At 42.3% G+C, this 27347-nt stretch overlaps 1 protein-coding gene across 1 annotated transcript in view; it reads left to right on the top strand.

Annotated features, from left to right (window-relative positions):
* Nucleotides 1–27347, top strand: part of PRKN (parkin RBR E3 ubiquitin protein ligase) — a gene marked incomplete at both ends in the record, with an annotated part of 1062452 nt that overhangs the window by 817745 nt on the left and 217360 nt on the right. The gene's annotated exons all lie outside the window — the stretch shown is intronic.

Here is a 27347-nt window from a genome sequence, read left to right as displayed (position 1 = left end):
GCATTGGCATCATGAGGACGGGGGCCACTGTGCCTCCATGGGGACGGGGATCACTGTGCCTCCATGAGGACGGGGGCCACTGTGCCTCCACACTAGCAAGTTTCCCAGGTGCTGCAGTAACAACTTGCAAGAACGCGGCTCACAGGGAAAGAAAACCAAAACTGCAGCCCTGTTGGCCCAGATTTTGCTAATAACAATATTACCACAAATATCAAAGCTGCAGATCAGGCATGGAATTGTGTGTCCGGGTAGCAATGAAAAGGCCCCTTCCTAGTCAGGCGTGGTATCGCACGCTTGTCATCCCGGCATTTGAGAGGCTGAGACAGGAGGATCACAGTTCACAGACAGCCTTGGCTGCTTAGCGAGGCCCTTTGGAACTCAGTGACACCCTGTTTCAAAATAAAGACTAAAAAATAGGGCTGGGAGTATAGCTTGGAGGTAGAATGCCCCTGGGTTTCATCCCCAATAATGAAAAAAAAAAAGGCCCCTTCCTTATAAATCTGCCCTTACAGCGATTGAGGTTATTGTAAGTAAATAAGAGGAAATAAACAGGGCTAGATGTAAGAGAAACTGAGATGTGAGATGTGTATTGAATCTGGGGGCCAGTTTTGGTGACTCTTACTCTGCTGAGACTACAAGTCTGTGGTCAGAAAGAGCTTTAAACAAACACACAGACACACACACACACACACACACACACACACACACACACGGAAGGCAAAGTGAATGACTACTATTTAGTCTGGTTTCAGGATTGCAAGTAAAGAACCAGACTGGCTGTCCCACCTTCTGTAACAAACCCCGCAGTGCCACCATAGCTTGGTGTCTTGAAATGTTGGTATACTTACTCTGAGGACAAGGGGTTCTTGACTGGTTCAGTCTACAAGTGTGAAAGCTATTGAATTGGCAACTAGCCAAGGAGTTTCCATTTCATGTTAGATGCTTGGATGGCAGAAAAAAAGGTCTTTTTAAAAAAGCCATATTTCAGTTGAATTTTAAAACCTCATTATTGTTATGTACACAAAAGCTGGCAGGTTCTATTTTGACTTCAGAATAGAATCGTCGGTCTCAACTTCTTGTTTCGGTGCAGCACACCTATGGGCAACGGGGAGGTCTCCTAAGAGCTCGTCTACTAATGCCGATTACTCTTCCCTGGGCTATTTCGACATCACTGTAATCACTTCTAAAGCAAGGCTCAGTCATCAGTCGCAGACCCTGGGACTTCCTGAGCCAGTGCAACGACACAAGGACTCAAGCTCACGTGTATGAATCGGGTACACCAACAGAACCTTGCTTATCCTAAAGACTGTCTTCTCTGAGCTGTCAGTAGGCATCTGCTGGTGCTCATGTGCTTCAGAAAGAGAGCGTTAACCCTGCAAACACACATATTTGAGGCTTCCTCCCAGGCACCATCTAGAAAGGAAAACAAATGACAGATAAACTAGGCAAGTCAGATAACCAGGCTGTGTTTTATTTTTCACTTTGTTTTTTTTTAAATTTACATATTGAGAAGAAATGAAACTGGATTGTGAGGTGTTCTGCTGGGTTCTTCCCCAAATGACAAATTGGGCTTCACACCAATAGAGAAGCCACTACCACCATCCACGGACGGCTCTGAAGCCATGCACTCCCGATGAAATAGCACTGCATTACTAATAAGGCCATCCCAGCAGCCAAGCGGGTGCTGTTTAATTTGTTTCCATGGTATGATAGTATAATTTTGACATACTGAAAAATCACCACCCAGAGACTCATACGCAATTGTTGCTGAGCGCGTTTTCAATATAACATTTCTTATTGAGGGTGTGGGATGTCTTCTGAGAAGCAATATCCTAAATGAAGCTGGGTGCAGAATCCCCCTAATGTAGAACAGAATCATGTATCTATCCAGGCTCAGTTTATCGCAAGTTCAGTTTGAACGGATATTCATTGCACGTCTTCTATTGGCAAGGACAGCTATTCTCTTACATTAAAATCAGGGAATCTCCAACATCATTTCTTTCTCCTTTTGGGTATTAGAGTCAAGGAATATGTAAAATACTTTTTTTTTCTAATAACAGGAGAGCCATAAGGTTTGGTTTTGTTTTCCAACTAGGCATGTAAAGATTTTAGCCAGAGAACTAATATTAAGCTAGGTAATCTAAGAAAATAGATGGCTGTGCTTTTGAGACTGTGTTTCATTTCAGAGTTTGGAACACCATTTTGCACAGAGCATGTGGGTGAGGGCCCTGTGAGTCACCGGCTAAAAGTGGAGAGGTTGGGCTCTTGTGTCCTACTTGACTGGGGAGCTGGAAGGGCAGCCTCAGCGAGCACAGACACTCTGTAATCACGGTGCCTGCGGGGTTGCCACCTGTCCTAATTTGATCTGATTAAGGTGAAATGCAAAAGCTGTCCTCATTTCTCTTGGAATGGAGTGTGCCGCACTTCGTCTCAGGAAGGAAGAAGAGATAATGTATACACACTGAGGAGGGAGGGGAGGAGAGTGAAGAACCAGCCAGCCTCCCACGCTTGGGCCACATGGGAGGAACTGACCTCTTGTTCATGGCAGTGTGAGTTTATGGAAAAATTCTCCAGTGTTTATTAATAGGAATTATCAAGATTTTCAGTGCACTAATAATTTAACCCCGTGAGTATAGTACTTTGGAGGATGCATCCTGCTTAGTCATCTGAATGGTTTATAGATATCTGTGGGGAGGTGACTCACAGACATGGATCTCATCATTAGGGCTTAACTAAAAAATATTTCCATATGATGGAAAGGTAAGCAACCATTAAAAAAAAAAAACAAATGCCTACAATGTCCATTCATATTGTTTGTTGGAAAAAACGAGTTACAAGATTTCATACGTATTATGATGCCATACATTTAAAATTGTGTGTGTACAGTGAGAGTTACCAGGGAACCAGTCACAAAAAATATTGATAATGACTCTCTCTACATGGTAGAATTGTTAGTTTCCATTTTTTGCTACTACTTTAATTTTTATAATGGCCATGATAAAAAATCATTTTCATTTATTTGCAGTGCTAGGGGTAGAACCCAGGGGCATTGTACCTCCAGCTACACCCCCAGCCCTAACTTTTTAGTCTTTTTATTTTTGAAACGGTCTCACTGAGTTGTGAAGGGCCTCGCTAAGTAGCTGAGGCTGTCTGCGAACCGCAATCCTCTGGTCTCAGCCTCCTGAATGCTGGGATTAGAAGCGTGCACCACCACACCTAGCCTTCATTTTAAAAACACCTTTTTTTTAAAAAAAAATGGAGAATTATAAACACTAATCATTTCCTGAATCCCTCCTAAATAGGAAAAAAAAAATGCTGGGTGATAATTGGATGCTAACACTACTAAGTAAAGAAAGACACCTAATACCTGTGCTAGACCCAATGTGACTGCTTCCCTTTGTGACCCAAATTTATTTTTCTTTCTTTTTTCTTTTTTTTTTCTTTTACCCCTGTGATACTTGGGTTGAACCTAAAGGAATTCTATCTCTAAGCTATACTCCCAGCCCTTTTTTATAACTTTTTGTTTTGAAACAGGGTCTCATTAAGTTGCTGGAGTGTCACTAAGTTACTAAGGCTGGTCTTGAGCCTGCTAGCCTCCTGATTCAGCTTCCCAAGTATTGGGATTACAGGTGTTCATCACCACACTAAGCCCATTTTTCTTCTTAATTTCTTACCCTAGGATAGGCTTTTTGTCCTAAACATTATACATTTTATTTATTTATTTATTTATTTATTTATTTATTTATGCTGTACTGGGGATGGAACCTAAGGGTATTCTACTGCCAAGATACACCCCTAGCCCCATTTTTTTATTTTTTATTCTGAAACAAGGTCTCACTAGGTTGCAGAGGGCCTTACTAAGTAGCTGAGGCTGGCTGTAAACCTGTGATCCCCTTGTCTCAGCTTCCCAAGTACTGGGATTACAAGTGTGCACCACTATGCCTGGCTAACATGCTCTTTTCAGATTACCATAACTTCATTTTTGCTAAATAGCTACCTCATCAGTCTCTGTATAGACATTTTTTACTTGTCCTGAAATTTGATTTATTTTTATTTTTAATATGCTTTCATTGGTGCATTGTAGTCTTACATCATAATGTAAATCATACTGACATTGACATACAGTTGCATAGCACTTGCCCCCCCCCCCTTTCTTCTTAGTACTGAGTGCTGAGATTGACACTGGTTTGGGCTGATGCCCTGAAATTGTAAAGCGGACTGAACGGTGCAGTATGTCTAGGTACAAAATGGCACTTGGGTAAGAGAAATAAACTCTGGTGCATTATTACATAATACAGTGATTAAAGTTAACAGTATTGCATAATATATTTCAAAACATTAAATGAGAGGGCTTCAAAATGTTTTCAACTTAAAGAATGAACAGATGTTTGAGATGAGGGACATGCTAAGCACCCTGAATAGATCACTGTACAATGTGTACCTGTTGAAAGATATGGCGGGTCCCTTTCGCTCACAGATACACGCGGAGATCCATTATAAATAGTATGGATGCCTTTATTCGTGGGGAGTCCGCCGCCAGCCCCGAGAGCCCGCGGGGGCTGGTGGGGGAGAGTGCGTCTCGCTGTCTCTCTATCGGGCTTCTCTCTTCTCTCTCTAATTGGGAGGCATGGTCCCCTCTTGGAATCGCAGAGCTCCGCCTCCTAGCTTCCGGCCCCGCCCCCTGCGGGGCAGGGGCAGCTGGAATCTTTCACCTGTATCAAGACATCACAGTGTATTTCATAAACATGTACTTCAGGTCGACTAAAAAATAAAACAAATAAACATAAAGGAAAAGAAAAAAAAGAAACTCGATATGCCCTGTGCTCCCCACACTCAGAGTGACATCGTGTTTCCAAACAAATAGAAGGCTAAGAGTCAGACAGAAAAAGTCTTCTGTAACACTCTGTACTTAATCCTCACAGTATTAACCAACAAACCACGTATCTGTTTTTATTATGGTTTTCAAAGTCATGAAGTGTGTGTGTGTGTGTGTGTGTGTGTGTGTGTGTGTATGTGTGTTTAGATTGGATACCTAACCAGAAAGATGCTAACTGGGGTTTAGTCACTGACCTGCAAGACATCCACAGTCTTTATTCCAGCACCAGGCCTGGGTTGGGGTCAACTGCATAGATATGAATACTGCACTTCACCCAACCTAGGGTGGGTTCGGTGTGAGACAAAGATGACTGCTCTGAACCCAGGTGACCGCTCTGGCTGATCTCACCCTCACTGTGAAATCCAAGCCATTGTGCTCACAGTCTTCTCCAGCTCAGCCCACCTGGCTTGCTCAGCACCCTAGGCCGTACATCTTCAAAAGAGATCTATCCAGCATTGCAGATGCTAGATTGTCTCGTGCCCATCCTAGTGTTTAAAAAGAGTTGATTTCCTCATAAAGAACGATTTCTGCTTTTATTAAAATGAGAGGTGGTCCCAGTACTTGGGAGGCTGAGACAGGAGGATCACAGGTTCAAGGACATCCTCAGCAAGTAGTGAGACACTCTCATCAACCCAGTGAGACTGTTTCCGAATAAATAAAATAAAACTGGGGCTGTAGCTTGAAGGTATAATGCCTCTGGGTTCAGTCCCCAATATCACACATACACACAATAAGAATGGGATTGTCATTGGAAAATCTGCCTTTTCAAACATCTCCTTTAAGACTAATTTTTCCTATGAGCCGCAGTACCTCTTAGAAAGATCACTTTGCACTGTGGCCGAAGCCAGGAGATGACAGTGATGCTGCCTTGGGTTCGCACCGCCTTCCGGGGGCCTACGAGCCCTGGGCTGGGAAGGGACCGGAGGGCGCGGACTCGCTCCCTGCGCCTGCGCAGTCTGCGGTAAGATGAGCAGGCTGACCTGCTGAAGCGTGAGCGAGCGAGGCGGAAAGGCCGGTGCAGAGGAGCCACTTTGGTTCTTGTGTCTCTTCAGGCCCCAAGCGACAAGCGCTGATGAGGGAGCGCATGCGCACACGTGCCATCGGCCCCTGCGTCCCCCCTGCCCCCCGGGGCGCGCGGGATGGGTGGGCAGAGCAAACCTCGAAGGCTCTTTTCGCTCCACCGCCCTCCCCTGCAGACCAGCACTCCAGATGCGCCTCCCCAGCCTCCTTCACAGCCTCTTCATTACGTGGCTCCCCACCCAGAGTTCCTGTTTCACCACTGGGAGCAACCGAATGGTAGAGACTGGTGTAGACAACATCACCCCGTCACTGTCACACCCAAATTATCAATTATAAGGACATTATTAAAGCCCACGCCACTGTTTAAATTTGGCCTGTCGTGGCATAACTTTAAGTGTTTATTTTTCAAATAAGGAGCCAAAGAAAGTCTAGATATTACATTTTATAACATGTCTAATGAATGTGTCTATTTCTTGAGCCTCCTTCCCTATCTCTCTTTTAAAATCTGTGTTGTTAAAGAAACTGTTTTGTGTGGCTGTTGTTTGCCCTGGAGAGCGCCCCATGTTTAGAATTTTGCTCTCCCCTGTGAGGGCTGCCTGAGGGGTCCTTAGATTTAGCACGCAACTTACACCATTGGGAGGGCTTGTTAAGATACACATTCCTACGTATTTTATTTTTGTGTGGGTGATCTTGAGTGGAAGTGTTTTCTGAATTTCTTTTTCGGTGGGTTTATGGTTGGTGTACAGAAAAGCTTCTGATTTTTTAAGATTGATTTTTGTATCCAGACACTTTGTTGAATTTGTCAATCAGTTCTATAAGCCTTTTGTTTTAGTTTGTTGGGTTTTCTAAATATAGTATCATGTCATCTGCAAATAGTGAAAGTTTGAGTTCTTCTTTACCTATTTGTACTCCTTTGATTTCCTTCTCTTGCCTTATTGCTCTGGCTAGAGTCTCTAGTACTATATTGAAGAGAAGTGGTGATAATAAACATCCTTGTCTTGTTCCAAGATGTCCATCAACAGATGAATGGATTACAAAACTGTGGGATATGCACACAATGGAATTATACTCAGCCATAAAAAAAATACCATTGCAGTATTTTCAGGGAAATGGATGGATCTTGAGGACATTATGCTAAGTGAGATTAGTCAGTCACAAAAAGTAAGGAAGTGGACGATTTCCCTAATATGTGAAAGCTAGGGTGAATGGGGTCATAGGAGGAACTCTAGGTGAAAAAGGAGATCCTATAGAGGAGCAAATAAGGCAACCCAACCATGGGGATGGGAGGGGGGAGAGGGAAAGGCTTTAAAGCGCACAATGTACTTATTCATATCGAAGTCAACCACTAAGCCAAGCATGGGAGGGAGGGATGGGTAAGGAGTGGGGTGGGGGCTGGCTGGGTGATGTGTGCATTTATGCCCACACAAGTTTTTTTTTTAATCCCATTATGATGTATAAATACAATGCATCAATAAAAAATTAAATAAAAAAGGTACACATTTCTGGGCCCTTGGGATAGTTTCTAAGAACTGGCATTTCTGACAAGTTCCAGTTGGCACTGATGCTGCTGACCCAAGTACCACACTTAGAAAAGCTCTCAAAGTGCCAATCCCATGTCTCCTTTATATTTCTATCTCTATCCAAAATTTGAACTGATTGAAGGATTTGTGTGTGTGTAAGAATCTTCAAATGTAGTATTTTATACCATTTATTAGAAGACACATAATGTCTACTTTTAAGTGGCCAGCAGCCCTACGTCTTTAATTTTATTTATTTTCATGGTTGAATGATTGTATCATTCCTTTTTCAATTTATTAGTGTAATGCTTTGACTGAAAAAAATTCTTTCATCAATTATTTGGTCACTCTAAGATATAGCTCGTATTTTAAAAACAAGTTAAATACTTGACTTTTTCCTATTTTATTTACTAGCTCTAAGTATAATGAATTGTTTTGTTTGCTCTTCCAAAGGTGATCACTAAGGATCATTTTTTTAAATCCTAGGAATTTATGAATCTTAACATATTTGACACATGAAAATATATTAGGGTTTTTATTCTTGTTGGTACTCAAATTACCTTATCTTTAAACCAGCACACACCCCTTTATGCCGTGATATTGGCTCTTGTATCCTTTGGACATGACGCTAGTAGCTGTTGAGACATTCTTTGCTTTCTAGTGTGAAAAAATGTTCTAGGCTCATCCTTGGCATTCGTATCCCAGACCTGAGAGGAACTTTTTCCTCAAGAAACTCAGAAATGAAAGCACAGTTAGCTCTGGCTATGTTTATTTTTTTTTTTTTCGGACTACACTCCCAGACCTATTTTTACATTTTTATTTGGAAACAGGGTCTCCTAAGCCAGCGCACACGGCTGGCTTCGAACCTGCGCGATCCTCCTGTCTCTGCCTCCCAAGTGCGGGGATTACAAGCGTGCGCCACCACTCTCGGCTCTGGCTATGGTTTGAATGTTTGTGTTCCCTCAAATTCTTATTTTGAAACCTAGTCACCAGTATGATAGTATTAGGAGGTGGGCCTTTAGGAGGTGATTATTTCCCAAGAACACAGCGAACAGGATGTATTGGGACAAAGACCAGGCATGTGATCAGAGGAAACCAAGTCACCAGAATGCTCTGCTACAGGAGAGGCTTTATATCACGTCGACCTGGATCCCCAGCAGCATGTGACTGTCCCCTGCTCTCTGGACCTCCACCTGCTTCCACTAGAGCGTGCTTGTCAAATATCTGAGTGAGCAAAGGCTTCCCTCGCTGCTTCCTGTGCAGGGAACATCCCCAGAGCCTACATCACATCTGCCAGGTGCCCCGGGGTAGGCTGAGAGCAAGGCTCCCAGTAAGCAGTTGTCTGCTACAAAGCCAATGCCTCTGGAGAAGCCATTTAAAAACAAGTAGTCTGGGTCTATATAGCCAAAGCTGATGTAGAGAATTGGCAGTCACTTGGTACATATGATTGACATTAATTCATTTGGAAAATTCAGGCCAATAAATAAACCAAAAAACCCCTCTAATTTGGGTGCAGGTTTATCTGTCCTCATCCTCCACATCAGTTTGATGATCACGTAGGGGGCACCTATGTGACAGAGGACCAGAAGACCTGGAGCAGGTCTAGCTCCTCCTGTGGGGATGTGAGGAGGGTGGATCCAGCTCTTCCTGTGGGGCTGGGCCTCAGGCTAGGGGAGAAGGCCACTCCCAGGGAGCACTCCTCGTGATGAAGGAAGAACCTAGAGCCTGGAGTTTGCAGATAGGAGCACACAGCTCACAGGCAACTTGAATACCAGGTAAAGGCGCACACTTGCAAAACGAGTGCCAAGATCAGAGCCATCATTTACAAATTCGCTACTTTTGCATATATAAGGCACCCTTTTGGAATGGGTTCTTGTAACCATGAAGGATAAACATAACTGCTCTACTGTGAGTGTTTTGCACCCACTCAGGACCTCTGTGAAGATCGCAATAGTGTGTTTGGCAGCTCTGGGAGAAGCTAAGAGACTCCCCCAAGCTTCACTCCAGGAAGGACATAGATACCCATCCATAGAATAATGGGTTTTCCTAACCTTGTCACAGAGAAGACTCTTACTCCGCATCCCCCATTACCACCCTGTTGCTTATTAGCGGCTCAGATCCTGTTATTGATTTGCTAATGATTTGTCTGGTCCCCACATAGAATGCAGCATCCTGAGGACAGAGGCCCCCTGCTTTGTTCTCTGCTGCATCCCAGAACACAATACATGGCATGGGAAAATGCTCCTTGAATGAACGAGTCCAAATGGACTCAGGCATCTCTGGATCATAGTTCATGTTCTTCTCTTATTTTTCCCCTCACTTTTGGTTTTCTCTTCCTGCTTAAAAATTATGGTGTGAAAAATGTAGATGAGTAAAAAAAGATGGAGCTGAGCCCCCAGATAACTGTTACTAAATAACATCACTGCTGGTGGGTGGGATGAGATGAGCCAAGTATGAGAAACATCTTCTGCTTGAAGGAAATGCATTTTCTGAAAATTTCTTTTCTTTTTTCACACATCCAAAGTGAACTCTGGGCATGTCCACTGCATAAGTGGTGGGTGGGGGTATCAGGCTTCCTTCTAGAAGACAGACTGGCTGTTAGACATCTTTCTTTTTTTTTTTTTTTTTTTTTTTTTTTTGGTGGTACTGGGGTTTCTGGAAGCCCTTCTACCTCCGGGCTACACTCCCAGACCTATTTTTACATTTTTATTTGGAAACAGGGTCTCCTAAGCCAGCGCGCGCGGCTGGCTTCGAACCTGCGCGATCCTCCTGTCTCTGCCTCCCAAGCGCGGGGATTACAAGCGTGCGCCACCACGCCCGGCTGTTAGACATCTTTCAACCTAGACCAGCTTCATCTATATAGAACCCTATTGTGTCAGTGATAAAACCTAGGGCATAAAAGGAATCCCCTTGTGTTGATACTAGTTAACATAGCTTCAACTGGTCTACACTACTAGCTCATCAAAACCACTTTTCATCTTCTTCCTTGATGTTCTACAATCCCAGTCTTCTGACTCAACACTAACTGATGATGATGATTCTCAGGCCCGGATTCCCTTTTTTCTCCTATTTCTTCAGTTATATTTTCATCTCTTGCTCGTTGTTGATGGCTAGGGCACAGCACTTCCACACAGTCTGTAAACCAGGCAGTGATCCCCACTTAGTCCAGAGGTTCAGCTCTCAAATTGGTTTACCATTATGTTACCATCTTCTACTTGAATACAGTATCCCTGTTTTCAGAGTCCAGAGGGAATGGGGCACTCTCTCTCTCTCTCTCTCCTCTCTTCTCCCCTCCCTTCCCCTCCCCTCTTTTCTTTCCTCCCTCCCTCCCCCCTCTCTCTCCCCCCCTTCCAAAATTAAAATTCTTGGACATAATAGTCAATTGATATTTGTAAAGTCACGAAATATCCAAACACATTTACAGCACGGACATTGGGGATGAATAATTTGTGAACTTTGACCAAAATTGCAGCACAAAATCACCAGAAGTAAACTAGTACTTTGGTTGGATCCACTCGGATGAGGGTGGAGGAGGCGGGCGTCTTCCTTAGAGTGGCTTGAGTCATGCCTATGCACTTTCCAAAGGAAAAATTGGTACAGTAGGGAACTTCTAAGAGGACAATTGCAGAGGGAGGGATGAAAGACTTACTCAGATCATCTTTAGCTTTGAAACCCTGAATGTATTGGTCTTTGGTTTTCATTTTCATTTTCTAGTTGATAGATGCTTGCTTCAGATGGTCTATAAACTATTTTCTTAGAAAGGTGTGCAGTCCACAGTGGTTGGATTTGACTCTGTGGAGTTGATCGCTCTGTGGCAAGGCTCAGCCACCTGAATAGCACAGGAGATGATCCTGGTCTTTTGTGCTGTCAGAGGAAACTTGCTAAACCTGTTCTGGGGACCTGATTGTCCCTGGGTTTTGCAGGTGACTAGATGAGTGCTTATGAGTGATATACTTCAAAATATGAATAGTAAATTTGTACTTATTGATAGAACTCTGCTGACAGATGAGAATTACTCAGAATTAGCCATTTGGGCTAATTAAAAATAAGAATGATTACTAATTTTCACATGGGAAAATGTAGAGTTGGGCAATCAAACTATAGTGTAATCAACAATATAGCTAAAGCTGTAATTTTTTTGGCACCCATCATAGAGACTGTTATTTGTCTTTTAAATTGGATTTTTTGTTTTACTTTATGTATACCATCTCTTTCAAATGTGTCTCATACCAGCATACAAACTCTAAATATCTGAGCTGTATAAAAGCCGTGCTGAAGCTAAGTGCAATGCTTAGAGTACTTACAAAATTATTGGGTTTTGTTTTTTAAGAATCTGAAATATGATTTTCAGTAATGAATGCAATTATACCCACACTAAGATGAATAAAAGAAACACAATGCACAGCACTAAAGTAACAAGGGAAATTACTAGAATAAATTTGAAGTACAAAAAAATCAGGAACTGAAAATACCATTAAGTACTTGTAAGAATATAAGCTCCTTTCTGTTTCCCTCTTCCCATTCCTCTTTATTCCCTAACACCTCTCTCTGCCTCATTGTTATACCCCCTTTAGAATTCTGTGAATTTCTGAAGCCCAGTGACTTTCATGTATCAAAGAGTTGTTTGGGATATGACTTATTTCCCCAATTTTAGGAGTGTCCAAAAACAAGTCTAGTTTAAAGAGATTATAAGACAAAATACAGGGTACAAATAGCAATAATAGAAATGTCCAGTTCATGATAGGGAGTGTTCCGTAACCTTTCACGTCTACGAATTGTTTGAACTCGGAATCTTTTACCCTAAGGAAGATTCATTACCCGTGACTCCAAGGTACCCTGACCTACTAATCCCAATGTATTCAAGCCTTCTCTCAGGAGTGTGTCCGGTCCAGGCAGCCTGGATTCCATTCACTCAGGAATTAAAACTCCACAGTTCTGCTTTCATCTCCGCTAACTTGACACTGACATGCTCATTTGGGTAGACCAACCACCATAATGTGTGGGAAAAAAGAAGCTAAAAGGGAACATAAAATCACATCTCCATTCCTCCCTCCCTCTCCCTTCTTTGGCTTCAACCAAGGATGAGCTTTATAGAGCAGCAGGAGAAAGAGACAGGTGGCTTGGAGTCAGGATCACTCTTCACTCAGAGTAGCTAACCTCGTGGTTGCTCTCCTGCTGACCATGCAAATGGAATGTGTCATCTGAGGGATCCTAGATGGTGAAAATGCCTGCCTTCTAGAAACGTACAATCAAAGTCATTGAAATACAGGTCAGTAACAGAGGAAGAGTTGTATGAAATGCAAAAGGGGGATACCAGGAATATACATGCTGCCGGGCATGGTGGCGCATGTAATCCCAGTTTTGGGGAGGCTGAGACAGGAAGATCATGGTTCACGGACAGCCTTAGCTACTTAGTGAGGCCCTCTGCAACTCAGTGAGACCCTATTTCAAAATAAAGAATAAAAAATGGGGCTAGGGTATAGCTTGGAGGTAGAATATCCCTGGGTTCTGTCCCTAGTACTGCACAAAAAGAAAAAAGAATATACATGCTGAAACAGGTTATTCAAATTTTTTAAATTGAGCTGGGCATGATGGCATATGCCTATAATCTCAGCACTTGGGAAGCTAAGACAGTAGGATTGTGAGTTTGAGGTCAGGCTCACAATTTAGCGAGACCCTATTTCAAAATAAATTAGGCCTGGGATGTAACTCAGAGCTATGAGGTCAATCCCCAGTGGCAATTGGGGATTGACCAATTGCCCAACACACACACATACACACACACACACACACACACACACACACACAAAAAAAAAAATTGTTTTGACATCATAACAACATAGAAATATAGAAATGAGAAAAATGTTAAGATCTTAATCTATTTTGTTACTGCATTTTTCTACCCATCTTTCATATACTCTGCGTCAACTCTCCCAAATGACTACAGAAAATATGTTGCAGACAGTGCTGATAAGCTCTGTACTCCCCTGTGGACAGTCACAGGGACACAGAAAGGGGGTGTCAAGGAAGGACTTTCTGGGGTCTGAGGATCCACAGATCTTTCAAGGTGGATGACTGATGACCAACTAGAATCACGATTCAGGGCATAAAAGTTTAGCTGACTCAATTACCCATTTCTTTTTTTTAATTTTTTATTGGTGCATTATATTCATACATCATGTTGGGGTAAAATACTTGTATGTACATACATGTACACATCACTGATTTAGCCCCTACTCAATTCCCACCCCATTCCCTCCCCATCCCTCCTTCCCATGCTTGGCTCAGTGATTGACTTCGATATGTTTAAGTACATTGTGTGTTTTAGAGATTTTCCTCTTCCCCCCTCCTTTCTCCTCCTTTAGGTTGTCTTGTTTGCTCCTCTATAGGATTTCCTTTTTCATCTAGAGTTCCTCCGATGACCCATTTCTCCCTAACTCTCACATATTAGGGAAAGCATCTGATTTCTTATTTTTTGTGTGACTGACTAATCTCACTTAGCATAATGTCCTCCAGTTCCATCCATTTCCCTGAAAATGATGTAATAATTACCCATTTCTTGATTGGATTCCTTTTTTCTGTAAAGTCTTTTTAGTTCTTTGTATATTCTAGATATTAGTCCTCTATCAGATGGATACTGGCAAAGATTGCCTCCCATTCTATAGGCTTTCCCTTTAGACTCTTAGTGTTTTCTTTTGATGAGCAGAAACTTTTTTTTGTGGCAGTGGGGGTGGAACCTGGGGGCTTTTCTACCTCCAGGCTGTACTCCCAAACCTATTTTACATTTTATTTGGAAACAGGGTCTCACTAAGTTGCTGAGAGCCTCACTGAGTAGCGGAGGCTGGCTTCGGACCTGTGCGATCCTCCTGTCTCAGACTCCCAAGTGCTGGGATCACAAGCGTGCCCCACCATGTCCGGCCTAAGCAGAAATATTTAGTTTAGTGCCATTCCATTTATTAATTCTTGTCTTAATTTTCTGAGCTATGGGGGTCTTGTTGAGAAAGTTTCTACCTGGGCCTGAATGTTGGAGTGTTGGGCCTATGCCATCTTCTAGTAGCTTCACAGTCTCTGGTCTAACTTCCAGGTCTTTTATCCATCTCCAGTTGACTCCTGTGCAAAGAGGAGACACAAAAGACTAATAAATACATGAAAAAAAATTCAACATCATTTGCAATCAAGGAGATACAAATCAAAACTACATTGAGATTCCATCTAACCCCAATCAGAATGGTAGTCATCAAGACGTGAAAAAACAATTAATGCTGGTGAGGCTATGGGGAAATTGGAACTCTCCTACACTGTTGGTGGGATTGCAAATTAGTGTGGCCTCTATGCAAATCAGTGTGGAGATTTCTCAGAAAACTCCTTGGTACCTTTCCAAAGGGATTAAAACCAGAGAGCTATAGTAAAATATGCATATCCGTGTTCAGAGCAGCATAATTCACAATAGCCAAATTATGGAATGAACCTAAGTGTCCATCAACACATGAATGGTATACAAAATTATAGCATACCCACACAATGGAATTCTACTCAACATGAAAGAACAAAATTATGTCACTTGTAGGAAAATAAAGGCCCTGGAGAACATTAGACTAAGTGAGATTAGCCTGTCGTAGAAAGTAAAGGATCACATGTCTTCTCTCACATGCAAATGCCGGGAAGTGATTGGGATGCTAGAGGGATTCCAACAATGGAGGAGGAACTTGAGTGGAGCCAGGGAGGTGGTGTAGGAGAGGGAGAGGGGGAGAGTGAGGACCATTGAAGGAATTACTGCTATCTGCTTATATGTACATATATGAAAATACCAATGGCACTTTCAGTACTTTGTATGGGGAAGGGGCGAGATAGGGAGGGAGCCGGTGGGGACACCGAGTACTGTGGACACGTATGTCACTAGCAACATGATTTACCTTATGATGACATGAGACTGAAATGCATCAATAGAAACATATTAAAAATTATATTAAAACTTTTTGGCTGGTAGACACAGAGGCAAGGTTCTTGAAAGGGGAGGCTCAATAAGGGTACTGTTGTCTGATGTTTGAGCTACGGCCCAGGCAAGCCATCTATTGTCCTATTAAGACAGATAGCTATGCAGATGAGCACACTGTCTGGTTAAATTATTTGCAGGGATTTATTGAAACAAAGAGTGAAGTTATTTATTGCTTTACAATCTTATCTTCCAGGGCAGGATTTTTCTGGAACAAATAATTAGGTCTCAGTGGTCTCGGTTTCCAGCGCAGCAGCTAAGCTGTGTGAGGCAGGTGCTTTCAGTTCAGAGCTGCACGGTTTCCCGACCCTCAGAGCTTCGGCCTCCAGGCCTTTTGATTCTATTCTGCCTCCTTTTTATTTTTTCCTTGATTGCCCTCTGCTCACTTGGCTCCTCGTGTGTGTCCGTGGATTGTTGATGTGGGAGCTCCAAGAAGGCAGAATCCCTCCCGGATTCTTTTCTGCTTCCTCTCTCGCCCCTGGCCTTATGCAGAGTAGGTACACGCTGATAAGTTGCTGGATAAAGAGTATTGAGTCAAAATTCACCTCCTGCCAATAATTATAGTATTTATTATTTGTAAAATGGAGAGGTCTCAATTGTATCTTGTTATCGGTGAGACCGATTCTTCCACAGTACCCCGCTGGGAGACAGGTACCTCGTGGCCACTGGGAGTGGATGCAGCAGGGACATCTGAATTAATGTAGCCACTGCAAGAGCCAGGAAATGTAAGTCTGCAAGAATTCTCATCTAAATTTATAAAGTCACCAACGTGTGAGCTTGAACTTTCAGAAGAGGTTGAGTACTTCTTGGGGAGGAATTGCTTCATCTACAAGTGAGAAATTGAATATTTCATGGCTTTCTTCAGCTTATTCTGGAAACTTCAAAAGCTACAAATGTTCGTGCTCTCTTACCCAGATAAGCCATGCCTAGTAATATAGTGGCTAAAGTAGAAGGTGTTTCTTCTCCAAATAAATACATGTTCTAATATTTTCACAAAAATAAACTCAGGTCTGTAATTTGTTGAATTTTTATTCTTTTTTTCCAAGGTTATCTTTAGATTTACGTTTGATTATGAAATTATATACATTAAAGCTTAATACATCCTCTTTTGAACCCCTAGCAGAGGTTATTGTTTTACATAATAAAAACATAGACATTTTTATTATGAAAGGCTGCAAACATTCAGATGGATTATGAAAATCATAATGACTACCCATGTGCAAACGCCTCAGTTTTGATCACTCTCGGGTTAATTAACCTCTCTTTGCTTCTGTTTCATCCTCTTTAAAATAGGAATGATAATAATAGTCTCTGCCTGGTAGGGCTCTTTCAAGGATTGAATGAATGACATGTAAAGTAATAAGAAGAGTGCTTCATCCATACCAAATGTTACGAAGTCCTAGCTTTTATTTTTCACAGTTTTAATACACTTAAAGATGTGAAGCTCCCCATGACATTATCCAGTTTCTCCGTCCAATGAATTTGATACTTCTGAATGAGAGTTAACATTTGCACACATTATTTTATACTCTTAGCACATGTGCGGTGTCCACATTGTTTAGGTTTTCTAAACTCTGTGTAAATGGATTGTGCATAAACTATTGCTGCCTTTTTTCTCTGCTTTGATACATTCTACCCTAACTCATATTAATTCTCTTCCTAAAAGCCTTTCCTAAATGTCCTTTTCTCCACAAAATTTCCTCTGAACAACTTCAACTCTGTGGCCATTCCCTGTCGAGTATTCTGTAAGCTCTTCCCACCTGATACTCGTCATCTTTGACAATGCTACATCATCTTCTATTTATTATGTCATTCCCTCCTTAGAATGCAAGCGCCATGAGGGGTGTTAGAGTTTAGATCTGAAATGTCCTCTAAATGTCCTCTTCATATTTGAAGACTGGGGCCCGTGTTCAGGGCGGAGCTGGCTTTTAATAACACTCATGGATCATGAGGGCTCTAACCTTATCAGTGAGTTAATCTGATTAACGTTTGATGGCTTCCTCATTCAATATACGATAGAGAGGTAATGAAAACTTTACTCATTCATTCACTCATTTGCAGTACTGGGGATGGAACCCGGGGACATTCTACCTCCAACCTACACCCTCAGCCCTATTTTTTATTCTTTATTTTGAAACAGGGTATCACTAGGTTGCAGAGGACCTCACTAAGTAACTGAGGCTGTTCTTGAACCTGGATCCTTCTGTCTTAGCCTCCCAAATACTGAGATTACAAGCTCATGCCACCACACCTGGGTCTAGTGAAAAATGTAGATAGGGAGAACTTGGTTGGAGGAAGTAGGTCACTGAAGACATGTCCTAGGACTATTTATTGTACCTCACCCTTTCTGATCATGTTCACTCTTCTTTCTCTTCTTACCTCTTTTCTCCTTCTCCCTCCTTCTTCTTCTCCTCCTTTTCCTCCTTCCCTCCCCTCTCTTCCTCTCTCTCTGTCTCTTTCTCTGTCTCCCTGTCTCTCTCCGTCTCTCTCTGTCTCTCCCTCTCCCCCTCCCCCCTCCCCCTCCCTCTCCCTCTCCCTCTCCCTCTCCCCCTCTTCCTCTCCCTCTCCCCCTCCCTCTCCCTCTCCCTCTCCCTCTCCCTCTCCCCCTCCCTCTCCCTCTCCCTCTCCCTCCTTTCCTCCTTCCCTCTCTCCTTCCTGGTGCAGCTTTCCTCCCTATAACATTTGCTCCACTTCAAGCCCAAAGGAATGGAGCCTACCACCCATGCACCGAACCCCTGAAACCATGAACTCAAGTAAACCTTTGCTTTCTAAGTTGTTCTCGTCAGTAATTTTGGTCACAACAACAAGAAGCTGACTAACCCAGGGATGTTTGTCTGTTTTCCTTGTTCTTTACAACATGATCCACGCTGTCTAATAGTGCAGGGCCAAAGTGGGTACTCGGTATCACCATGATGAATGACTTTGTCTCTTCTTCAACTGACAGGCATCTTGGATGCTTCCTTTTCTTGCTGTTATTATGGAGCTGTTGAAAGTATTCTCGTATACAGCTCCTTGTGTAGCTGTGAGTCTTTTTCTGATTTATATCTGTAAGTAAATTGTTAGGTGAAAGGTAAATGTCTTCAGGATTCTTTATAACTGGTGTAAGACATCTTGGGGCTCATCAACCATTGGCTTTTGAAAGGAATAAATAGATATTCATTTACAGATATAAATAGCTATCCACAGAAAGAAATGATTAAGCTAGGCTTGGCATAGATAGATAGATGATAGATAGGTAGATAGATAGATAGATAGATATGATAATGCTTTGAATTTGATGGCGTCAAAGTCCTACTGCTGATTTTGCGTGCAGTTACTCAGTCAAGATATCTCAGTGAATTTTCCACGGGTTCTATCAGCTCCTGGCTCTCAAAGTATCCGGAAATGGCTCCTTGAGCAAAGCATGTGGAGATCTCATCAACCTGGCTTCCCTGCAGTGCAGAGAATCCATCAAACCTGTTCACGGGGGCAGCTGGCTGCTGGCGTGGCTATAGGTGCTCCCGCCCACCCCGGCTTGTGATGCCAGGTCACCCTTAAGTCTTGCCGCATTGTCTTTTATCACATCAAGCCATTACCTGTTTTTTCTTTTTTTTTTTTTTTGCCATTGTGTTAGCTGGGTTACTTTTCAAAGTTGTACTTAAGGGGGAAATAGAAGGTAACTGTCATTGTCAAGCCTACGATACGGATTCTAAGCAATAGCCAAGGGAGAAATTAATCCTCAAAGCATTTCACACCAAACAGCACAATCTGCAAAATGCAGATTATTTTTATCATGTGGCCAGTGTGGCAGCCCATCAGAGATCTGAGATCCATTTCCATTTTTATCCCAAGCCTGGGTGCTCACGGCTTTCCATTGAACCCAAAGGATATCACAACGGCCCCTGTGATGCTCTGCAAGGAAATTAAAAGAAAAACATAGGGATTGAAGACTCATGTGGCTTTTAATGTTTTTTTCTGGAATGTATTATTCAAATGAGTTTCTCCTACTTTATATTATGGTTATTGAGGAAATTCAGGAAATGCTTTCTGAAAAACTTATAGTTCAGCTAGTCCCTCAGAGAAGTTATTTATTTTCAGGTTTAGTTCTTTTTTTTTTTTTTCCTTTTTAAAATAGTTATCAGTGACTGTAGAAGCAATCCACAGCTCTGCAGTGCATTTTCACTGAGGAGATTGCCACCTAGATCATAAATGAGTGTTTATGGTATAAGAATAGGATGAAAGTAAATGTTGATTATAGTCACTAATTGAAATAAAAGGCCCAGTTTCAATATTAGACATTAAAACCATAAGATTTAAGTCTGTCCTCATATTCTTTTTCATAAATTGCCTCATTGTTTTTAGTACCATATAGGCAACTTGTTTTCATTTACAGTGAGCTCAGAATCAAAAAGCATGTCGCCCCAGAATTTAACAACTGGGAAAATCACCACTGAAGAGCACAAACCTGTGAATGAGACAGCAAGCTACCCAGGAAGAGATGAATTCCAGTCCAAATCACCAAAACAACACAGTGGGCTCTGAGTGTTGGGTCTAGGACAAGAAAGAGAAGGGAAGGACGGCTGAAGGGCAGGTCCTGCCAAGGCGGGCAGGCAGGGTGAGCGGAGGAGGGACATCGTGCGTCCCTTCCCTCGAGCAAGGAGAAGCGTGCACACACTAGAAAGGACAGAAAAACACTCCAGGGAGGAACCTGTGCGTGTGAAAACTGAAAACCGCGCAGGGAACACACACTGATCTTACACGCCTACAGACCTCCACACATGTCTTTGTATAACCTCAGAGTCCCTGCCAGGATACACTCAGAGAGAAAGAAACTAGAGTTTAAAGTTTGGGGGATGTAGTTTGTGTGTGTTCTTGAACGTTAAAAAATCAGGAAAGATTGACTCTGAGGTTTGAAAATTAGTTTCCTCTGTTGCAGCCATCAACCACGCCCACACTAGCGTGAGCTCTTATAAAGAAGGAACCAGCCCGGACGCACCCAGACTGAGTGTGCAGAAACTTAGCGGTGAGGAAGGCCAAGCGCCACAGCATGGGACATCTTGTCACTCAAGTGATAGCTGGACCCGGCTGTGTGACATTGTGATGGCAGCTGAGACAGACCGGGACACAGAGGTCCTGTTGAAGCAGCGCAAAGGATGTGTGTGTTCGGGGGACGTAGGGAGAATTAGAAAAGGAACAACCATGGTCTGAAGGAAGAATCCAAAGTAGGATGATAGGAAGAGGAAGGAAAGGACAGAAGAAATGGAAATGGGACAGAGTCACAAAGTGACTCATTCTCAAGGGAGAATGGCTGGAAAGGGGAGTTGACCTAATGTAAGACTCCACAGTCTGTGGAAGTGAGTGGGGCCCGGGAGAAGCCACTGGTGGGGAGAACTCAAGGAGGCTAGAGGGGCCCTGCCGGAGACCCCCCTCTTACCCTCATCTTCCCCGTTGGCCTGTCTACATGGAAGGACACAATGGCAGTAATGTTGATCGCAGTTGCTGACTGGCTGAAATGAAAGGCCCAGTCTCAAAACTCTCCTCAGGTCCTTCCTGAGTCCCTGACAGCGTGGGGCATTAGAATTCCCTGCACAGATCGTTGGAGATGCTTGATGGGTTCTGCCATCCTGAAGGCAGTGGCCAGGGGGCAACCCTTGGTGGAGGACTGGGCGGGCATCTTGAACCTGTGGGCTGCACCAGGTAGGGTGCGAGAGGCCGGCAGGGAGGGAAGATGCTGAAATAGAAAGGAGGAAGGGCAGGGGCAGCTGTGGCCAGTACGGCCCCATCGGGAAGCAGAGTCTACAGCAGCTCCTTCCAGATCCTTCTGCAGGCATATTTATCAAAGCAAAAGGGTAGAACATATTTTCTAAACAACTTGTTTGTTTAATTTACAACTTTTAAATATTGAGAGATCTGATTGCTTACTACTATTAGGGAGGAAATATAATTTTTCTTTAACCCTTATAAGTTTATAGTTGGGACAGATCCCAACAGCAAAAACACAGATTAATAAGAGAGAAGTAAGTTGTTGACACACACAGTGTGAGTCACAGGAGAATCCTCAGTGCAAAAGAGATGGGGCCGAGACTCAGAAGTGTCTTCCACAAAGAACAGTACACTCCAGAGACGTGTCAAGGTGAGGAGAAGCAGGTTAGGTGTCTGGAGCTGGGACACGGGAGGCACATTGATGAGAGGAAACGGTACAGTAAAGTTTGTGAGCAAAGCCCTCTGGCTCCTTATCTGAGCTGATGAGAGCTGTCTCTGGAGAGGAGAATGTAGATCTTGTCTTAGGTGGAGTACAGGGGAAAGACAAAACAGGCTGTCTGTTTGCTGCTTCTTAATTGCCTGTAACTCAAAAATATTTGTTGGCCAGCGTGGTGGTGCACGTTTATAATCCCAGTACTTGGGAGGCTGAGACAGGAGGATCACACAGGTTCGAAGCCAGCCTCAGCAGCTTAGAGAGGCTCTCAGCAACATAGTAAGACTCTGTTTCCAAATAAAATACATAAAAAATAGGTCTGGGAGAATAGCCCGGAGGTAGAAGCCCCCTGAATTTCATCCCCAGTTCCACAAAATAAAATAAAATAAAATAAAATAAAATAAAATAAAATAAAATAAAATAAAATAAATATTTGTCAACGAAGCATAGCTGGGGGACTCATCCAGGCTCCCTCTCTATACCTCCCCAGGGCCCATGAATCAGGTGGCTGTCCTAGGGGTCGGCCTGCCTATTGGCTTCAGAATTCAGAGCAGGTGTTACGTGTGCTTTGTAGGTAAAGTGGACAAAAAATAATTCTCTGATATTAAAGTGAGAATGTGGAGGCATCAAGAGTAAAATGCTCTCAATAACGTTTGACCTCGCAAAGAAAGAGAAAAAGGCTCTCAACACCCTCTGGGACTAACACGCCATAAGCTCACAGGTCATGTGGGACGCCTCCATCTCGCTTCCCCAGCCCCTGGTCAAGTGTCTGACACCAAGCACAGGAACAAGTACTCAGCAGTGAATAAACAGGGGCCTCCTGGCTCCCAGTCAATAGCCATGTTGCCAACTGAGGGGGTGGGGTGGACATTGAGTGTCTGCATGCATTTCACAGATTATTTCAGGAAATTGGATATGTGCTCCAGGAAAGCAAGCTGAATGAGGCCTTTAAACTGGAACTGGATATAGACCTGATCACTCTAGAATCTAGAAAGATCTTTCAAAACAAAACCCTTCAGTATTATAACAGAATTCTTTTACTTAATTGGTGCATTGTAACTATACTCCATAATGGGGTTCGGCGTGATAGAAACGTTCACGCGCACAGTACCTGTGGTTTTCCCCACAGGTTTCATCCCCCTCACTCCTCCCCATCCACAGCATTAAAATTGGCATTAATAACTTCATATATAAACATAGGATTATTTGAACTGCCTTCATCAAGTCTCCCCTTCATCTCTCTCACTTACCTCCCCAAATCCCCTTTCAATATTCTTCTACCATTTCCCCTTATTTATTTGAAGTTCTTTTTTTGTTTTCCAATTTCTCTATAGATTCCACATATAAGTGGAAACATATGACCCTTCACTTTCTGGCACTGGCTAATCTCGCTTGACATAATATTCTCTAGTACCATCCATTTTCCTGAAAGTAACATAATTTTGCTGGGTATTTATGGCTGAGTAAAATTTCAGTGTGTGTATATTCCATAGTTTTATAATCCATCGATTGATAGATACCTAAGTTAGTTCCATAGTTTGACTATTGTGAATTATGATGCTCTAAACAGGGATATTCATGTATCTCTATAATGTTCTGATTTCAATTCCTTTGGGAAAGTCCCCAAGAATTCTTGAGGAGGTCCTCTGACCCCTATAATGGGGCTTGGGAAGGAAGCAAAGCCTGTGATGGGGTCAGTCAGCAATGTTGTTTATAGTATGGAATTCTGTGCTGAGAGACAGGTTAGTGTAAGTAGAGAAATAGTTAACATTTCTTTCAAAATCAAATGTCATTCTTCAGTACATGACAATGCACTGCTTAAGTCTACCTTTAATCACTGAAGACATTAAATGCCAGCGAGTTCAGAAAGCCCAAAAATTAGATGTGGTTGTCACTCACATAGACAAAATCATCAGACTACATTTGGCAGTGGTATGACTAGATTAAGAAAAGTATTTTGACATTGCAACAATAGTCTGAGTGAGTGCTCATCCTGGTGGCTCCAATCTGGATCGTCTTAGGCCCAGCCTCAATCCGCATCAGAAACACAGTGCAACTCTTGATAAAGGTTGGCTTCATTTTGGTATAATCTGTAGGGAAACAGAACTTTAAAACAAATCCATGCTGGCTTGAATGGTGATATACTAATACGTTGTATTTAAATTTTTAATCTTGGAATCCAGGTATGGTGGCACATACTTGTAATCCCAGTACTTGGGAGGCTGAGATGGGGGGATCGCAGGTTCATGGGCAGCCTCAGCAAGTTAGCAAGGCCCTCCACAACTTAGGGAAACCCTGTTTAAAAGTAAAAAATAAAACAGGGCTGGGGTATAGCTCAGAGGTAGAATGCCCCTGGGTTTAATCCCCAGTACCACACACCAAAATAATAATAATAATAATAATAATAATAATAATAATAATAATAATAATAATATCATCATCATCTTGGGCTGAAAATATAAAATGACTCATGTCTGGGATTTAAAAATATTGGCTAATAGAACAAATAGTCACTTAAATTAACTCTACCACAGACTCGGAAAGCATATAAAGTACTTTTCAAAGCTCTTAGTTGTGAGAATTGGAAGGCAATTGGAAGGCTTCTCCCTTTTATTTAATCATTCCACAAATGTTTATTGACACTACTGGTTTCCATTGTGGACCATTAGGAGAAACTGATGTACAAATTGACTAAGAAACAATGAGAATTTATTTAGGCTGATCAAAGTTATAACTCAAACACATAGCCAAGCAGACTTGAATATAAACTGTGAAGCCTTAATGGATTTCGACAAACTTGAGAGGCTAAAGCCACAAGTGGGCAGAGGGATTCTATCAGCTGCTTGTCGAGACATGAGATTGAGGCAGACAGGGTGGCAAGCGGACTTATAAGAAACGGTTGGGAATTTAAAAAATATATGTACAACCATCCTCAGAAAGGGCGGGGCAAAGGACAAGATCAAAGACATTCTTGGGGAAGAGAGGGAGCCAGGGGCAGGCGAAGGACCCTGGGGTTATTTGTGGGACTGGATACTCTACTCTAGGGAATCCTACAGCTGGAAGCACCTGTACTTCAGGGTGTAGCAAGTTGGGCTGCTGGGCCTGCAGCACGTGCAGGGAAAGGATGTATATCTGAACAGGGTCACGAGTTCTCTGAGGCAGATGGGACAGGAACCCGGCCTCTCGTGTCCTCTCAGCCTAATATTCCGGGAGTGCTGCGATCTGCTCTGTCCTTTGACTTCAGTTACTTCCACTCCATACTTTAGAGGAAGTGGTGAATTAGACTGTCCCTGTCTTTCTGGAACCTCTGTTTCAGTTGTGAAAATAAATCAACAAAGAATTACACAAACAACCAATAAGTATTTCAGTAGGACTGCACAAAGCTTTTGAGTCAATCTAATTAAGTTCCCATTGGCGCACACTTTAATATGTCTGCCAGCACATCAACCATAAGGCGATACCCTCTTTTGGAGAGTAGGATGGTGAACGGAGCAGCTATACAGACTGTACCACAAGAGAAAACCTGTGTTCAGTCTCTTCATTTTCTTCTTTTACAATCATTCCATGAGGAGGACTGATGAGGACTTTGAACTCTTGAAATTGCATTGAGCTTTGGTTTTTCTGTTGTACCCAAACTTCTAATGTCTCGTCTGTAGTATGTTTTATTCCCTACACGTAAAGTTTGAGAAAGTTAGAGTAATCCTATTAGTTTAAGGGTTATGATAATGAGGTACAAAAATTCTAAACTTGTGACATTTCTCTCTGTGTGTGTGTGTGTGTGTGTGTGTGTGTGTGTGTGTGTGTGGTGTGTTACTGGGTATTGAACCCAGGGACATTGTACCAGTGAGCTACACCCCAGCCCTTTTATTTCAAAACAGAGTCTTGCTAAGTCACTGCACACTGGCCCCAAAGTGTGGCATTTTCACATGCAAAATCTAACATTGTTCTTTTGTCTTACATACCATCACAAAGTTTTTATCTTTCATTTTTTAAAGATAATTTTTCTAGGCAGAGAATTCTAAATTTTTGGTGTTTTTCTTTTAACACTTTATGGATATATCTATATATGTATTTTTATTACTGGGGATTGAACCCAGGGCATTCTACCTCCCAGCTACATCCCTAGCCCTTTTTATTTTGCAACAGGATCTTTCTAAGTTGTTGAAGGTCTCCCTAAACTGCTAAGGCTTGCCTCAAACTTGTAATTCTCCTGTCTCAGCCTCCCAAGTACTCAGATTAAAGGTGTATACCACCACACCTTGCTCTTTATCATTTTAAATATTTCTACCTACTCTCTGATTTCTTGCGTAGTTCCTAATGAGAAGTTCTCTGTAATTCTTATCCTTGTTTCTTTATAAGTAAAGTGGTTTTTATCCTATGATTTCTGTCAAATTTTTCTCTTTATTTTTCAGCAGTTTGAGTCTGTTATGTTTACTTTTTTGGTATTTATCCGACTTAATAGTCTCCGAAGAAGACATTTATGTAAAAGAATTCTAAGCAGCATTAAAATCATAGTAAACATTTGATTTATGGAAAGAAGTTCATGAAACATTGCTAACTGAATAAAGTAGGTCCATAACTATATGAACTTGATTAAAAGTTATATTTGGAAGATTATGCATGTATACTTGATATTTGGAATATCAATTACTCTGAGAAATTATTTTTCTTTATGTGGTAGGATTCATTAAGTATTATTTTTGTTAAAAAAAATTTCTCTGATTGCCGGGCGTGGTGGCGCACGCTTGTAATCCCCGCGCTTGGGAGGCAGAGACAGGAGGATCACGCAGGTTCGAAGCTAGCCCCGCGCGCTGGCTTAGGAGACCCTGTTTCCAAATAAAAATGCAAAAATAGGTCTGGGAGTGTAGCCCGGAGGTAGAAGGGCTTCCAGGAACCCCAGTACCACCAAAAAAAAAAAAAAAAAAAAATTTCTCTGAGCTTCTTGGACATGTAATTTGGCATCTGTCACTAACCTTGAAAAGTTCTCTCCTATTATTATTTCAAACAGTTCTTTCTGTTCCATTCTGCCTTCTTTTTGTGGTAGTTGAATTATGCGTGTGTTACACCTTTTGAGATTGTCCCTCAGTTCTTGGAGTTCTGTTTCATTTTTTTCATTGCATTTCAATTGTAAAAGTTCCTTTTGGCTTTTCTTTGAGCTCACTGATCATCAAAGTTGTTCTTCATTTCCATTACAGTGTTTGATTTCTTGCATTTCTTCCTATTTCTTCTTAGAATTTCCATCCTTCTGTTAACGTTATTCATCTGTTCTTGTGTGATATTAACTTTTCTCATGAAGGCCCTTAGTGTGTGAATCCTGGTGTTTCAAGTTCCCTTTTCTATAGTTCCTGTGTGATTCCTGAGACAGGGCCTCATGTTTGCTCTTCTCCTTGAGCTATATTTAATATCCTAGGAATGGAGCTGTGGTTAATGTCTGTTGTATTTGAAGGTGCCGGGAATGTCATTTCCTCTGGTGTTTTGTTTTGTTTCTCCTCTCTTGACTTTAGGCTTCCTTGATTCTCCTTCTCAGGGAGAACCTGGTAGCTCAATCACCTAGAAACCCCTGCTATTTTATTGGACTTCTATTGGTCAGTGATAAGATGTGTTCGGGGTCTAGAACTTTCCAGGTACATCTCGGTCTTTCCGTGGGTCTGTTTCCTTGCAAGAGTTTTTCCGGGGCCACTGCTCAACACCTTTCCCAGATGCAGGTCTTAATTCTTCTTGAAGCCATGACTCTTGCTGATAGTTCTCCTCCATTAAAGGAGACAG

Source organism: Muscardinus avellanarius (genome assembly GCF_963383645.1).
Source record: "Muscardinus avellanarius genome assembly, chromosome: 8".
In the NCBI taxonomy this organism is placed as follows: Eukaryota; Metazoa; Chordata; class Mammalia; order Rodentia; family Gliridae; genus Muscardinus; species Muscardinus avellanarius.
The sequence above is the reverse complement of the archived record's forward strand: the minus strand, read 5'-3'. Positions and strand labels throughout refer to the sequence as shown.